At 47.9% G+C, this 15,846-nt stretch overlaps 1 protein-coding gene and 1 pseudogene across 3 annotated transcripts in view; both read left to right on the forward strand.

The window, feature by feature from the left end:
• The window catches only part of ZNF827 (zinc finger protein 827), a 524,965-nt gene that overhangs the window by 81,633 nt on the left and 427,486 nt on the right, over nt 1-15,846 (forward strand). The window lies entirely within an intron of this gene.
• LOC134939823 (5S ribosomal RNA) lies at nt 4,047-4,165 on the forward strand (annotated as a pseudogene).

Raw genomic sequence — 15,846 nt, forward strand, 5'->3', positions numbered from 1 at the left:
TATTCTGAAATACGGAATATTCCAAAATACAGACTTTTTTGAGTGAGAGTGAGATAGTGAAACCTTTGTTTTTTGATGACTCAATGTACACAATCTTTGTTTAATACACAAAGTTATTAAAAATATTGTATTAAATGACCTTCAGGCTGTGTGTATAAGGTGTATGTGAAACATAAATGAATTGTGTGAATGTAGACTCACTTTGTTTAATGTACAAAGTTATACAAAATATTGGCTAAAATGACCTTCAGGCTGTGTGTATGAGGTGTATATGAAACATAAATGCATTCTGTGCTTAGATTTAAGGTGTGTACACACGGTGAGATTTTTTCTTCCGATTCTGATCGGAAGAAAAGTTAGTGCAGATCGCAAGGTGACAGTCACCTTGCGATCCCGATTCGATGCCGATGTGCGGTCCCGCGCAGTCGGCATCGAAAGAAAAAATAGACTGTGCAGGCAAGTCAATCCTTGCTAGATCGGTGTCCTATCTAGTTCATATCGCAAGTGTTTCTAGTGGCTTGCGATATGAGCTTGCGATGCCGATCTGCGTCATCCAGCCACTCCCCGCCGGGACCATTTTCTTCACTGCGCGGAGGAAGAAGCAGCAGCAGCAGTCAGCACGTGGAGCAGAAGTTTCGTTGGAAACGGTAAGTATCAGCAGCGGGGTTGGGGGGCAGCACTGGGGGGCAACGTATCTGCACTATGGGGCACTGTGGGGGACCATATCTGACACTGTGGGGGAACATTTCTGGCACTGTGGGGGAACATATCTGGCACTGAGAGGGACCATATCTGGCACTGTGGGGGGCACCGTATCTGGCACTGTGGGGGAACATATCTGGCACTGTGGGGGCACCGTATCTGGCACTGTGGGGTAACATATCTGGCACTGTGGGGACCATATCTGGCACTGTGGGGGGCACCGTATCTGTCACTGTGGTGGAACATATCTGGCACTGTGGGGGGCACCGTATCTGGCACTGTGGGGGACCATATCTGGCACTGTGGGGGAACATATCTGGCATTGTGGGGGAACATATCTGGCACTGGGGGGGCAACGTAAAAAGGGGGACTTTTGCTTGGCATAATGTGTAAAAATGGGGACACTTGCCTGCCATAATGTGTAAAAAGGGGACTCTTGGCTGCCATAATGTGTAAAAAGGGGACTCTTGGCTGCCGTAATGTATAAAAAGGGGACTCTTGGCTGCCGTAATGTGTAAAATGGGGACTCTTGGCTGCTGTAATGTCAACTGACCCTTGGTATCACCCAAATTTGGCCCGTCCCCCCTTCCCAAACAACCCCCCCATGGAGCATGCGCCGGTAAACCCTCCTCCGCAACCGTATTTTTTTCTGTCGGGAGCCACACAGCCCAGCCCCTCCCCCCAATCTAGCACCTCGTCCAGTGGCATGTACTCTGACATGCTGAGTACACAGCCCTCTGTGCTGGGCGACCCACGCTTTTTTAATTTATAATTAGTTTTTTTGTACCCGGTTTTTTAGTTTTGTTTGAAAAATCTGCTGGTGATCTTATCCTACGCTCTTGCTCAAAGTGAACTGTATTGAGGTCATTAGTACTGCAGCGTCGGTTTTGTGACCTCACTGTCCCGGACTATGGATCGTTGTATTGACTGCACTTCTTGTGTTCCTTCAAGACTGTTTGGAAATTTGCTGATGTTCTTCACCCAAGGCAAAATTACACTGTTTGCCTCTACTGTACTCGACATGCCCGATTCCTGTTCTGTTGGTATAGTCCCTGTCCAAAGGCACTCGTTCTCATGGTACAGCTTATGAATCCTGGCCAGAGTTGGCGTTGGCATTTAATTTTTTAATAAAGTTTTGGCAAAAACAAACTGTGTGGTGTATTTTTTTTTTAAATGTAAAGGGGTTATATTGGGTTATCGGCAGGTAGTAAAAACACCCTATAGCATTTTTAGGTGGGGGGGTGGTGTTTTTTTTTTTTTGGGGGTGGGGTGGGGGGGTGGATGCGAGCTGAGTGTTGCTGTGACGGAGGTGGGGGGGGGATAATGCCGAAAACCACAATTTTTTTATGTTTTTGTTTGGGTCATGTTTTATTAGAGGCTAATTCAGACCTGATCGTAGCCCTGCATAATTTTGCAGGTCTACGATCAGGCACACCGACATGCAGGGGGACGCCCAGCACAGGGCTAGTCTGCCCCGCATGTCAGGCCCACAGAAGTGCAAAAGCATCATACAGCTGCGATGCTTTTGCTGGCCGGGAGCTACTCGTCGTTGGCCGGGTCACAGCGGCTCCGTGTGACGCCACGCTGCTGCTGCGGCCTGCCCCCCCCCTGCCACACAGTCTGGCCACGCCTGCGTTGGCCGGACCGCGCCCAAAAAATGGCAGCCGAACGCCGCCGTGCCGCCCACCTCCCGCCTCAGCCTGTCAATCAGGAAGAGGCGATCGCAAGGCCACAACAGCTGTCGGCTGTCAGCCATTCGGCGCACTTCTGACCTGATCGCTGCGATGAACTGCAGCAAGCAATCAGGTCAGAATGACCCCCTTACTCAGAAGCATACACAGACCAGTAAGATCCGTGCATACTTCTGTGTCTAAATGTTAAGAAAGTGTTAAAAATGTAAAAAAAAATTATGTGCAGGTCCCCCCAAAAAACATAACCAGCCTCTGGCTCTTTGAGCCGGTCCTGGTTGCAAAAATATGAGGGAAAAATGGAGTAGGGGTCCCCCATATTTAAGCAACCAGCACCGGGCTCTTGGACCGGTCCTGGTTCAAAAAATACATGGGACAAAAAGAGTAGGGTCCCCCATATTTTGGAAACCAGCACCGGGCTCCACTAGCCAGGGAGGTGATGCCGCAGCCGGGGGACACTTTTATACAGGTCCCTGCGGCCGCAGCATCACACACCCCAACTAGTAACCCCTGGCCGGGGTTCCCTGGGGGGTTGGGGACCCCTTAAATAAAGCCCCCCCCAGGCACCCAAGGGCCAGGGGTGTAGCTCTCGGAGCGAAACGCGCGTCACTTCCGGTTCCGGTGCCCGAACTTCCGGTCGTACGGAACGTGGCCGCCGGCGCCTCACTCCTCGGTTCTAGGCTTGTCCCCCGGCTTACAGACAACCTCGTTAGGTTGGGTAAGACACCACCGGCCTCAGGCCAGAAAACGGGTTCCCTCACCCAGCCTTAACTTTCCCCCTTTTCAGTCACAGCATTCCCCACATACTTCCCAGCTATTAGGGATATGGTGGAGGCTTATAATATTGACATATACATATTATTTATGGTTATGCATGGTTAAAACCGCTATCAATATATGATTATAACGCAAGGGTGGATAAAAGAGGAATCTGTATGCAAGGGACAGATGCACCTATGTAACAATTCATCTCAGAATTTACTATACTGGGTAATATACTGAATTCTATTATCTGATACTGATATATTGCTTTACTCTCAAATATTAGAATTTACTATACTGGGTAATAAACTGAATTTTATTATCTGATACTGATATATTGCTTTACTCTCAAATATTTGTGGCTCTTAAATAGCCCTCCCCTCTCCCCCCCCCCCCCCCCCTTTTTTTTTTGCTTACACCATGAGTTCAATTTAAATTGTTTCCTGTGGCATATGTTGCCTGTGGTATTTCAGCTGAGGGATTCTCAGTACTTGATCAGCAGAGGGATTCTCAGTACTTGAACTATATAGGATTCTAAAATATTGCTTTACTTCCAATAATCGTGACTATTACTGGCCCCTTTTTTCTGCTCAGGCTATTGCCTTATGTCAAAGTGTTTTAAGAAAACATTTCTAATGGCACCTGCTGTCTGCCACAATTACGCTATGAATGTATTTTCAGCATCAGGTTAATATTACTGCATGTGTAGATTTGATATACCTATCTATGAGGGAAATACGCAACCTTCAGTAAATGCAATGGTAAATGATATTTCACGGCTATCATTCTGGCAGTCTGACCTTTGACTTCTCAAAACCCTATACGTATTTTTTCTGTGATTCATATCCTGGGTCCCAATACAATCGGAAAACGGTGCGCCTAGGAGATAAACTTACCTACGGTCAGACCGCACTGAGTATGCCCAAACTCGTCTGATCTTGGAAGCCAAGCACTGCAGGGCCTGGTCAGTACCTGGATAGGAAACTACCAGGGAATACTAGGTACCGTAGGTATTTTATTCTCCAATATTTAATACAATTCTGGGACCCATGGCAAGAACTTGATTGCAGGTTCCTGGCATCTATTGATTATACTAGACCCGAGGGAGTGACCTCATTCCATTAAAACTCCTATTATAGAGGATATAAGTATAATATATAATTTCATTGAATGAGGGACCACTTATTTTCGCTTATTTCGCCTACAATATAGTACACTAGTACTTGTGAACATTGATGTTCTTTGAAATGTGGACGCTTGCTCTCGCTTTCCCCCTTTTTTAAGTATATAAAAATAAAAGTTATGTTTTAATAAATTCATCATTTCAAATTTTCAAGTGTGCCCTGGAAAAGGCATATAGTTGCTTTTTTGTCCCTTTTCTTCTTTAATGGACCATACCTGTTTCATAGTTGTTATAACTATTTTTCGGGAGCACCACCAACCATTTGCTGAACTTATTATCATAGTAGGCTTTCATGTTGGTTTGACTATATTTGTTATTTACTGAACTACATTTGTCATATCCAGTGCAGATTTATATCTTTTGGTTAAGGCTGTCCCCAGCACCCCTGGGCGGTGGGTGCCGGGCTGATAGTCAAAATTGTGTCAAAAAAGAATATTGTCTTTTGCTGTGGAACTACAAGTCCCAGCAAGCCTCCACCACATGCTGGTACTTGGAGAACCACAAGTACCAGCATGCAGAGAATTAAAAGGCCTGCTGGTACCTATAGTTCCACAACAAAAGAAATACCCCAAGAAAGACAAAACACACACACCGTGAAGGTAAAAGTTTATTGACACACACCGACACACTCGCACATACTTACCTAGTGTTCCACGCAGCCCCTCGGTCCTCTTGTCCATGTAGAATCCATGGGTTCACTGGAAAAAAATTTAAACAAAAATCAGCCACAGAGCAGAAATGCACTGTTTTAAAAATGTCTGATAGTCGAAAAAGACAATCCTCCAGCCCTGTAATGCCATCCCACTATTATAATGAGATAGTCAAAATCTCACATAAGCCAAAATCTCACATAAGCCAAAATCGTAAGCACACATAGGCCCTCATTCCGAGTTGTTCGCTCGTTATTTTTCTTCGCATCGGTGCGATTTTCCGCTAACTGCGCATGCGCAATGTTCGCACTGCGGCTGCGTCAAGTAAATTTGCTAAGAAATTTGGTATTTTACTCACGGCATTACGAGGTTTTTTCTTCGTTCTGGTGATCGGAGTGTGATTGACAGGAAGTGGGTGTTTCTGGGCGGAAACTGACCGTTTAAGGGTGTGTGCGAAAAAACGCTGCCTTTTCTGGGAAAAACGCGGGAGTGGCTGGAGAAACGGGGGAGTGTCTGGGCGAACGCTGGGTGTATTTGTGACGTCAAACCAGGAACGAAACTGATTGAACTGATCGCAGTGGCAGAGTAAGTGTCGAGCTACTCAGAAACTGCTAAGAAATTTCTATTCGCAATTTTGAGAATCTTTCGTTCGCAATTCTGCTAAGCTAAGATTCACTCCCAGTAGGCGGCGGCTTAGCGTGTGCAATGCTGCTAAAAGCAGCTTGCGAGCGAATAACTCGGAATGAGGGCCATAGTACAGATCTCAAGAAAAGTTAGTAAAAATCTGTGCTATCTGGCCTCCGGGGAGTTCAAGGGAAATCGCAAGTAAAAAAAATAGGACATAGCAAGGATCTCACCGTGTGTACACACCCTTAGGAAGATGTCAACGTTTCATTTGCTTTATTTGCAATAAACCTCATCTAACCCCGCTGTGGGCACAACAACCCCTCCACACATACACACATTACGGAGCAGGTATTCCGCATATCTAAAAAAAAAAAGCAAAATCCACATAAAATACATTGCAAATGCCAGATCCACATAAAAAAAAATACTTAAAAAGCCAGATCCGCATTAAAAGTAAAAACACTGGAAAAGCCAAATCCACACAAAATATCCACATAAAATACATTGCAGAAGGCAGATCCACATTAACAAAAAAATACTTAAAAAGCCAGATCCACATTAAAAATAAAAAACACTGAAAAGCCAATTCCACATAAAATAATAAAATACATTGCAAAAGGTAGATCCACATTAACAAAAAAATACTTAAAAAGTCAGATCCACATAAAAAAACGTAAAAATTCAGATCCACGTTACAAAAAAAATAAGAATTTACTTACCGATAATTCTATTTCTCGTAGTCCGTAGTGGATGCTGGGAACTCCGTAAGGACCATGGGGAATAGCGGCTCCGCAGGAGACTGGGCACAAAAGTAAAGCTTTAGGACTACCTGGTGTGCACTGGCTCCTCCCCCTATGACCCTCCTCCAAGCCTCAGTTAGGATACTGTGCCCGGACGAGCGTACACAATAAGGAAGTATTTTGAATCCCGGGTAAGACTCATACCAGCCACACCAATCACACTGTACAACCTGTGATCTGAACCCAGTTAACAGCATGATAACAGAGGAGCCTCTGAAAAGATGGCTCACAACAATAATAACCCGATTTTTGTAACAATAACTATGTACAAGTATTGCAGACAATCCGCACTTGGGATGGGCGCCCAGCATCCACTACGGACTACGAGAAATAGAATTATCGGTAAGTAAATTCTTATTTTCTCTGACGTCCTAGTGGATGCTGGGAACTCTGTAAGGACCATGGGAATTATACCAAAGCTCCCAAACGGGCGGGAGAGTGCGGATGACTCTGCAGCACCGAATGAGAGAACTCCAGGTCCTCCTCAGCCAGGGTATCAAATTTGTAGAATTTAGCAAACGTGTTTGCCCCTGACCAAGTAGCTGCTCGGCAAAGTTGTAAAGCCGAGACCCCTTGGGCAGCCGCCCAAAATGAGCCCACCTTCCTTGTGGAATGGGCTTTTGCAGATTTTGGCTGTGGCAGGCCTGCCACAGAATGTGCAAGCTGAATTGTACTACAAATCCAACGAGCAATAGTCTGCTTAGAAGCAGGAGCACCCAGCTTGTTGGGTGCATACAGGATAAACAGCGAGTCAGATTTTCTGACTCCAGCCGTCCTGAAAACATATATTTTCAGGGCCCTGACTACGTCCAGCAACTTGGAGTCCTCCAAGTCCCTAGTAGCCGCAGGTACCACAATAGGCTGGTTCAAGTGAAACGCTGAAACCACCTTAGGGAGAAATTGAGGACGAGTCCTCAATTCTGCCCTGTCCGTATGAAAAATTAGGTAAGGGCTTTTATAGGATAAAGCCGCCAATTCTGAGACACGCCTGGCTGAAGCCAGGGCCAACAGCATTACCACTTTCCATGTGAGATATTTTAAGTCCACAGTGGTGAGTGGTTCAAACCAATGTGATTTTAGGAACCCCAAAACTACATTGAGATCCCAAGGTGCCACTGGAGGCACAAAAGGAGGCTGTATATGCAGTACCCCCTTGACAAACGTCTGAACTTCAGGAACTGAAGCCAGTTCTTTCTGGAAGAAAATCGACAGGGCCGAAATTTGAACCTTAATGGACCCTAATTTTAGGCCCATAGACAGTCCTGTTTGCAGGAAATGCAGGAAACGACCCAGTTGAAATTCCTCTGTAGGGGCCTTCCTGGCCTCGCACCCCGCAACATATTTACGCCAAATACGGTGATAATGCTGTACGGTTACATCCTTCCTGGCATTGATCAGGGTAGGGATGACTGCATCCGGAATGCCTTTTTCCTTCAGGATCCGGCGTTCAACCGCCATGCCGTCAAACGCAGCCGCGGTAAATCTTGGAACAGACAGGGTCCCTGCTGGAGCAGGTCCCTTCTTAGAGGTAGAGGCCACGGGTCCTCCGTGAGCATCTCTTGAAGTTCTGGGTACCAAGTCCTTCTTGGCCAATCCGGAGCCACGAGTATAGTCCTTACTCCTCTCCTTCGTATGATTCTCAGTACCTTGGGTATGAGAGGCAGAGGAGGGAACACATACACTGACTGGTACACCCACGGTGTTACCAGAGCGTCCACAGCTATTGCCTGAGGGTCCCTTGACCTGGCGCAATACCTGTCTAGTTTTTTGTTGAGGCGGGACGCCATCATGTCCACCTTTGGTTTTTCCCAATGGTTCACAATCATGTGGAAGACTTCTGGGTGAAGTCCCCACTCTCCCGGGTGGAGGTCGTGTTTGCTGAGGAAGTCTGCTTCCCAGTTGTCCACTCCCGGAATGAACACTGCTGACAGTGCTATCACATGATTTTCCGCCCAGCGAAGAATCCTTGCAACTTCTGCCATTGCCCTCCTGCTTCTTGTGCCGCCCTGTCTGTTTACGTGGGTGACTGCCGTGATGTTGTCTGACTGGATCAGCACCGGCTGACCTTGAAGCAGAGGTCTTGCTAGGCTTAGAGCATTGTAGATGGCCCTTAGCTCCAGGATATTTATGTGAAGTGATGTCTCCAGTCTTAACCACAAGCCCTGGAAATTTCTTCCCTGTGTGACTGCTCCCCAGCCTCTCAGGCTGGCATCCGTGGTCACCAGGACCCAGTCCTGAATGCCGAATCTGCGGCCCTCTAGAAGATGAGCACTCTGCAACCACCACAGGAGAGACACCCTTGTCCTTGGTGACAAGATTATCCGGTGATGCATCTGAAGATGCGACCCGGACCATTTGTCTAGCAGATCCCACTGGAAGGTTCTTGAGTGGAATCTGCCGAATGGGATTGCTTCGTAAGAAGCCACCATCTTTCCCAGGACCCTTGTGCATTGATGCACTGAGAGTTGGCCTGGTTTTAGGAGATTTCTGACTAGTTCGGATAACTCCCTGGCTTTCTCCTCCGGGAGAAACACCTTTTTCTGGACTGTGTCCAGGATCATCCCTAGGAATAGAAGTCGTGTCGTCGGGATCAGCTGCGATTTTGGAATATTGAGAATCCAACCGTGCTGGCGCACCACTATCTGAGATAGTGCTACTCCGACTTCCAACTGTTCCCTGGATCTTGCCCTTATCAGGAGATCGTCCAAGTAAGGGATAACTAAAACTCCCTTCCTTCGAAGGAGTATCATCATTTCGGCCATTACCTTGGTAAAGACCCGGGGTGCCGTGGACAATCCAAACGGCAGCGTCTGAAACTGATAGTGACAGTTCTGTACCACAAACCTGAGGTACCCTTGGTGAGAAGGGTAAATTGGGACATGTAGGTAAGCATCTTTGATGTCCAGAGACACCATATAGTCCCCTTCTTCCAGGTTTGCAATCACTGCTCTGAGTGACTCCATCTTGAATTTGAACCTTTGTATGTAAGTGTTCAAGGATTTTAGGTTTAAAATTGGTCTCACCGAGCCGTCCGGCTTCGGTACCACAAATAGTGTGGAATAGTACCCCTTTCCCTGTTGTAGGAGGGGTACCTTGATTATCACCTGCTGGGAATATAGCTTGTGAATGGCTTCCAATACTGCCTCCCTGTCTGAGGGAGACGTCGGAAAAGCAGACTTTAGAAAACGGCGAGGGGGAGACGTCTCGAATTCCAATTTGTACCCCTGAGATACCACCTGAAGGATCCAGGGGCCCACTTGCGAGTGGGCCCACTGCGCACTGAACTTCTGGAGACGGGCCCCCACCGTGCCTGAGTCCGCTTGTAAAGCCCCAGCGTCATGCTGAGGATTTTGCGGAGGCGGGAGAGGGCTTTTGTTCCTGGGAACTGGCTGTTTGTTGCAGCCTTTTTCCTCTCCCTCTGCCACGGGGCAGAAATGAGGCGCCTTTTGCCCGCTTGCCCTTATGGGGCCGAAAGGACTGCGCCTGATAATACGGCGTCTTCTTAGGTTGAGAAGCTACTTGGGGTAAAAATGTGGATTTTCCAGCAGTTGCCGTGGCTACCAGGTCTGATAGACCTACCCCAAATAACTCCTCCCCCTTATAAGGCAATACTTCCATGTGCCTTTTAGAATCCGCATCACCTGACCACTGCCGCGTCCATAAACCTCTTCTTGCAGAAATGGACAGCGCGCTAACTCTTGATGCCAGTCGGCAAATATCCCTCTGTGCATCACGCATATATAGAAATGCATCTTTCAAATGCTCTATAGTCAGTAATATACTGTCCCTATCTAGGGTATCAATATTTTCAGTCAGGGAATCCGACCACGCCAGGCCCGCACTGCACATCCAGGCTGAGGCGATTGCTGGTCGCAGTATAACACCCGTGTGAGTGTATATACATTTTAGGATATTCTCCAGCTTTCTATCGGCAGGTTCCTTTAGGGCGGCCGTATCAGGAGAGGGTAGTGCTACCTGTTTAGACAAGCGTGTGAGCGCTTTATCCACCCTAGGGGGCGTTTCCCAACGTGCCCTATCCTCTGGCGGGAAAGGGTACGATGCCAATAACCTTTTAGGAATTATCAATTTTTTATCGGGGGAAACCCACGCCTCATCACACACTTCATTTAATTCCTCGGATACAGGAAAAACTACAGGCAGTTTTTTCTCACCAAACATAATACCCTTTTTAGTGGTACTTGTATTATCAGAGATATGCAATACATTTTTCATTGCTTCAATCATGTAACGTGTGGCCCTAGTGGAAGTCACGTTTGTCTCCTCATCATCGACACTGGAGTCAGTATCCGTGTCTGTGTCTGCCATTTGAGGTAACGGGCGTTTTAAAGCCCCTGATGGCGTTTGAGACCCCTGGACAGGCACAAGCTGAGTAGCCGGCTGTCTCATGTCGTCAACTGTCTGTCGTAAAGAGCTGACACTGTCACGCAATTCCTTCCATAAGCTCATCCACTCAGGTGTCGACTCCCTAGGGGGTGACAACTCTATAATAGGCAATTGCTCCGCCTCCATCTCATTTTCCTCCTCAAACATGTCGACACAATCGTACCGACACACCGCACACACACAGGGAATGCTCTGATAGAGGACAGGACCCCACTAGCCCTTTGGGGAGACAGAGGGAGAGTATGCCAGCACACACCAGAGCGCTATATATAGACAGGAATACCACTATAAAATGTGCTTTTCCCTTTATAGCTGCTGTTAGTATTAAAACTGCGCCAAATTAGTGCCCCCCTCTCTTTTTTACCCTTTTCTGTAGAGCAGGACTGCAGGGGAGAGTCAGGGAGACGTCCTTCCAGCGGAGCTGTGATGGAAAATGGCGCCCGTGTGCTGAGGAGATAGGCTCCGCCCCCTTCTCGGCGGCCTTTTCTCCCGCTTTTTGGTGAGTTCTGGCAGGGGTTAAAATACATCCATATAGCCTTGGGGGTTATATGTGGTGTATTTATGCCAGCCAAGGTGTTTACATTGCTGCTCAGGGCGCCCCCACCTAGCGCCCTGCACCCTCAGTGACCGAAGTGTGAAGTGTGCCTGAGTAACAATGGCGCACAGCTGCAGTGCTGTGCGCTACCTTGTTGAAGACTGATGTCTTCTGCCGCCGATTTTTCCGGACCTCTTCTTGCTTCTGGCTCTGTAAGGGGGCCGGCGGCGCGGCTCTGGGACCGAGCTCCGAGGCTGGGCCTGTGTTCGGTCCCTCTGGAGCTAATGGTGTCCAGTAGCCTAAGAAGCCCAAGCTGGCTGCAAGCAGGCAGGTTCGCTTCTTCTCCCCTTAGTCCCTCGATGCAGTGAGCCTGTTGCCAGCAGGTCTCACTGAAAATAAAAAACCTAAAACTAAACTTTCACTAAGAAGCTCAGGAGAGCCCCTAGTGTGCACCCTTCTCGGCCGGGCACAAAAATCTAACTGAGGCTTGGAGGAGGGTCATAGGGGGAGGGGCCAGTGCACACCAGGTAGTCCTAAAGCTTTACTTTTGTGCCCAGTCTCCTGCGGAGCCGCTATTCCCCATGGTCCTTACGGAGTTCCCAGCATCCACTAGGACGACAGAGAAAAAATGCTGAGAAAGCAAAATCCACATTAAAAAAAGACTGAAAAAGTAAGATCCACATAAAATACATTGCAAAATCCAGATCCACATGAACAAAAAAATACTTAAAAAGTCAGATCCACATAAAAAAACTTAAACATTCAGATCCACGTTACAAAAAAAAAATGCTGAGAAAGCAAAATCCACATTAAAAAAAGACTGAAAAAGCAAGATCCACATAAAATACATTGCAAAAGCCAGATCCACATGAACAAAAAAAAAAACCTGTAAAAGCCAGCCAGATACACTTAAAAAATAAAGTTCCAGTACTGTACTCACCATTGCCTGAAGTCTTATTGTTATGCGGGTCCCTCACCGTGGAGCTCACAGACGGGCAGGCTGTGGGAGACCAAGCAGCAGGAATGCGAAGCTGCAATGCATCAGGCTATCGGTGGGATAGGGATAACCAGGCACAGTGGTGGGCGGCCAAAAGCCATTTTAAATGTGGCGCCTACTTGCGAACCAATAGGAGCTTGTGGTCCGGCAACGCTCCTGATTGGCCGGTCCGCGAGCCCAGAATGGCTGGAAGTCGGCACCTCATTTGAAGTATCGTCAGCGCTATCATCCATAGCTGCCCAGCCCCTGCCTTACCGGTTGTGTCAATGTTCCCTTCGTGATCAGGACCAGGAAGTGACAGCACGAGAGGGCAGTAGATTAATCCACCCTTACAGCACCTAAATGTTTTATACATTCTCCGTTCGTTTGTGGTTATTTCGTTTTACCTATACACCATTGGACGCTCGCCATGCTTCGGGCTCGGTGTCTTGCTCCGCTTCGTTCGCCACAGGTTACTATTCAAAATAGTTTGTGACATGGACCCAGGGGGTTATGGGAAAGGTCCTCTCCACGAAGGGTAACTAGACGCTACCCTGCCTGACCGCATGCCCGGCCCCATCCTCACTATGTTCCCTAGTCCCCTCCTCATAGTGTTCACGGCCCTGGTCGCCAGGCACCAATACCTGGTCGCCATGGCGTCTTGGCCACAGGATTTGTCGTGCCATGCAATACACACTTACAAAATCTAATCTAAATGACCTTTTATCATTTTGATAATCAAATAAACATTTATTTAACTGCATTTAGTACAGTTGTACAGCAGTCACATAGGGCGGGATGTACTAACCTCCCCCGCCGCGTTATTTGGCTTTTCTCAGCGCTCTTTTTGTATTATCTAATCTTCGCGGCTACCGGTCACCGTTCCGCTATCCGGCGCTACCCATTGCTCCCCGTCTTCATTCTCCTCTCTGCCATCCGCATTATCACTGCTGTGACCACTGATTCCTCCGCTCTCCGTAGAGCTTGGTCAGCGCTGCGCTCCCCCTGTCAGCTGCCTACCAAGAAGTTGTGACAAGTGCGAATGCGCAGCTGAAAGGGGGAGCGCAGCGCTGACCAAGCTCTACGGAGAGCGGAGGAATCAGTGGCCACAGCGGGGATGATGCGGATGGCAGAGAGGAGAATGAAGACGGGGAGCGTGGGGGAGCAACGGGTAGCGCCAGGCAGCGGAGCGGTGACCAGTAGCTGCAAAGATAATACAAAAAGAGCGCTGAGAAAAGCCAAATGCGGTGGGGGAGGTTAGTACATCCCGCCCTCAGACTGTACAGGAGGAGCTTATACCAACTTACTCAGCAATCTCAGCTCCAGACGAACATACAGGCCTGGCCAGGCCAGCCCTGCCCCTGCTGCTTCTTGAGGGTGCGAGCTGCGCCACAAGACACAGCTACACTCATTGTCTGTTTGTCCCGCAGAGTCCCCGCCCGCTCCTCCAAGCGCCTCCCAGCCTCTCACTACAGCCGCTACAGTGCAGAGAGAGAGACTCGCGAGATGATGATGTCATCATCTCACGAGTCTGTTCTCCGTCCATAGAACCGCAGCGTGCAGCGGCGGCTATGAGAGACACAGTTTCGCCAGACCCCAGTAGCAGTGACAATACCCCCGGCGGCAGCACAAGCGCGCTGTCCGTTGGGTTGTCCGCGGCGCAAGGGGGATGTCTGTTTAATGTTTAAACATAGCGGGCGTGACTACGGTCCGCTATAGGAGGAGGGGGTGCGGACGTGACAGTGCCCCTATTTGGTGTCACCCCATTGAAAGGTGACACCCGGGTGCGGGTCGCACCCCCTAAGTGACGCCACTGCATTACATCAAAGTTGGATCAGCCTGTAGTGTGTTTTTCCACTTTAATTTTGAGTGTGACTCCAAATCCAGACCTCCATGGGTTAATAAATTTGATTTCCAGATAATTTTTGTGTGATTTTGTTGTCAGCACATTCAACTATGTAAAGATAAAAGTATTTAATAAGAATATTTCATTCATTCTGATCTAGGATGTGTTATTTTAGTGTTCCTCTTATTTTTTTGAGCAGTGTATATTGCACAGGCAAGTCTTGATTACTGATAAACAGTCATCTTCTTTTAGTGTATAGTTGATAATTGAGTATAGTTTTCCCTTAAGTGGGTAGTAAATATCAAAGACTCACTCCCAATTGTCTCTGCATCTACTGCCCATTCGTGTGTTATGCTGGCCATACACTTGTGCGACGCCCTGCGACGCGACATCGCGTGGCATCGCACCGGCAGTTCAGGTGCGATCAAATCACACCTGAACTGCCAAAGTGGTTTCCATGCGATCATGCGATAGATCACATGGTAATCACGTGATGGGCACGTCACCGCCGAGTCCTGGCGGGTGCCAATCACACATCGCTGTGCGATATATCTCATGTGGGTTTAAAACCACATGTGATCGCACTGCGATGCGACAAATATTAAGTGCAGCAAATAATATCTTGAGACGCAATATTCGACCGGCGTGCCCGCGCATCGCGTCTCAAGGTACCTAAAATGTGCATACAATCCTTCGATTTCTCTCACAGATGTGGTTGAAATTGTAGGATAGCACCGATTATCTCATATGTGTATGGGCACCATAACAAATGAACTTTGAACGAGTGGGTGAGATTATAAGAGGACAGTGCCAGAGTAGAGTGAAAGATAGATGAAGTGCGGAGGATCTGCTTTTGAGACCTGAAACCGGTCACCCCCCCTGGTGGAGAACCCAGTGCAGGGGGTGTGTGCCAGCACAGTCCCAATGAGAGTCCCCCTGAATTGGTAAAGAGACCAGGAACCCCAGTTAGTGCACCATGGTGGTCATTCCGAGTTGTTCGCTCACTGCCGATTTTCGCAGTGCAGCGATCAAGTGAAAAAATGGCAAAAATGCGCATGCGCATGGTAAGCAGCGCGCATGCGCTAAGTACTTTCACACAAAACTTTGCAGATTTACACAAGCTCGAGCGACGTTTTTTCATCGCTCGAGTGATCGTAGTATGATTGACAGGAAGGGGGTGTTTCTGGGCGGAAACTGGACGTTTTCAGGGAGTGTGTTAAAAACGCAGGCGTGCCAGGTAAAAACGCAGGAGTGGCTGGAGAAACGGGGGAGTGGCTGGGCGAACGCAGGGCGTGTTTGTGACGTCAAACCAGGAACTAAACGGACTGAGGTGATCGCAGTCTAGGAGTAGGTCTGGAGCTACTCAGAAACTGCAGGGAATTATTTAGAAGCAGTTCTGCTAATCTTTCGTTTGCTATTCTGCTAAACTAAGTGTAAGGATTCTTCCTCTATCCTTTAACCCTCGATGTGATAGTCTCTTAGACGTCCGTGAGTGTAAACCTTTTGCTACAAGTAACATGCAAAACACAAGCAGTAAAGATTCACACTGTTTATTGTTTGTTTAACAAAAGTATATAAAAGAAAGGATTTAGGGCGTGTATGTCCCAAGTCAATAACTAATTGGACAGAACACAAAAGGGGGTCAACATAACATGATTGGCTAGAAACTGCCG

Source organism: Pseudophryne corroboree, chromosome 1 (assembly GCF_028390025.1).
Source record: "Pseudophryne corroboree isolate aPseCor3 chromosome 1, aPseCor3.hap2, whole genome shotgun sequence".
NCBI classification, from domain to species: domain Eukaryota; kingdom Metazoa; phylum Chordata; class Amphibia; order Anura; family Myobatrachidae; genus Pseudophryne; species Pseudophryne corroboree.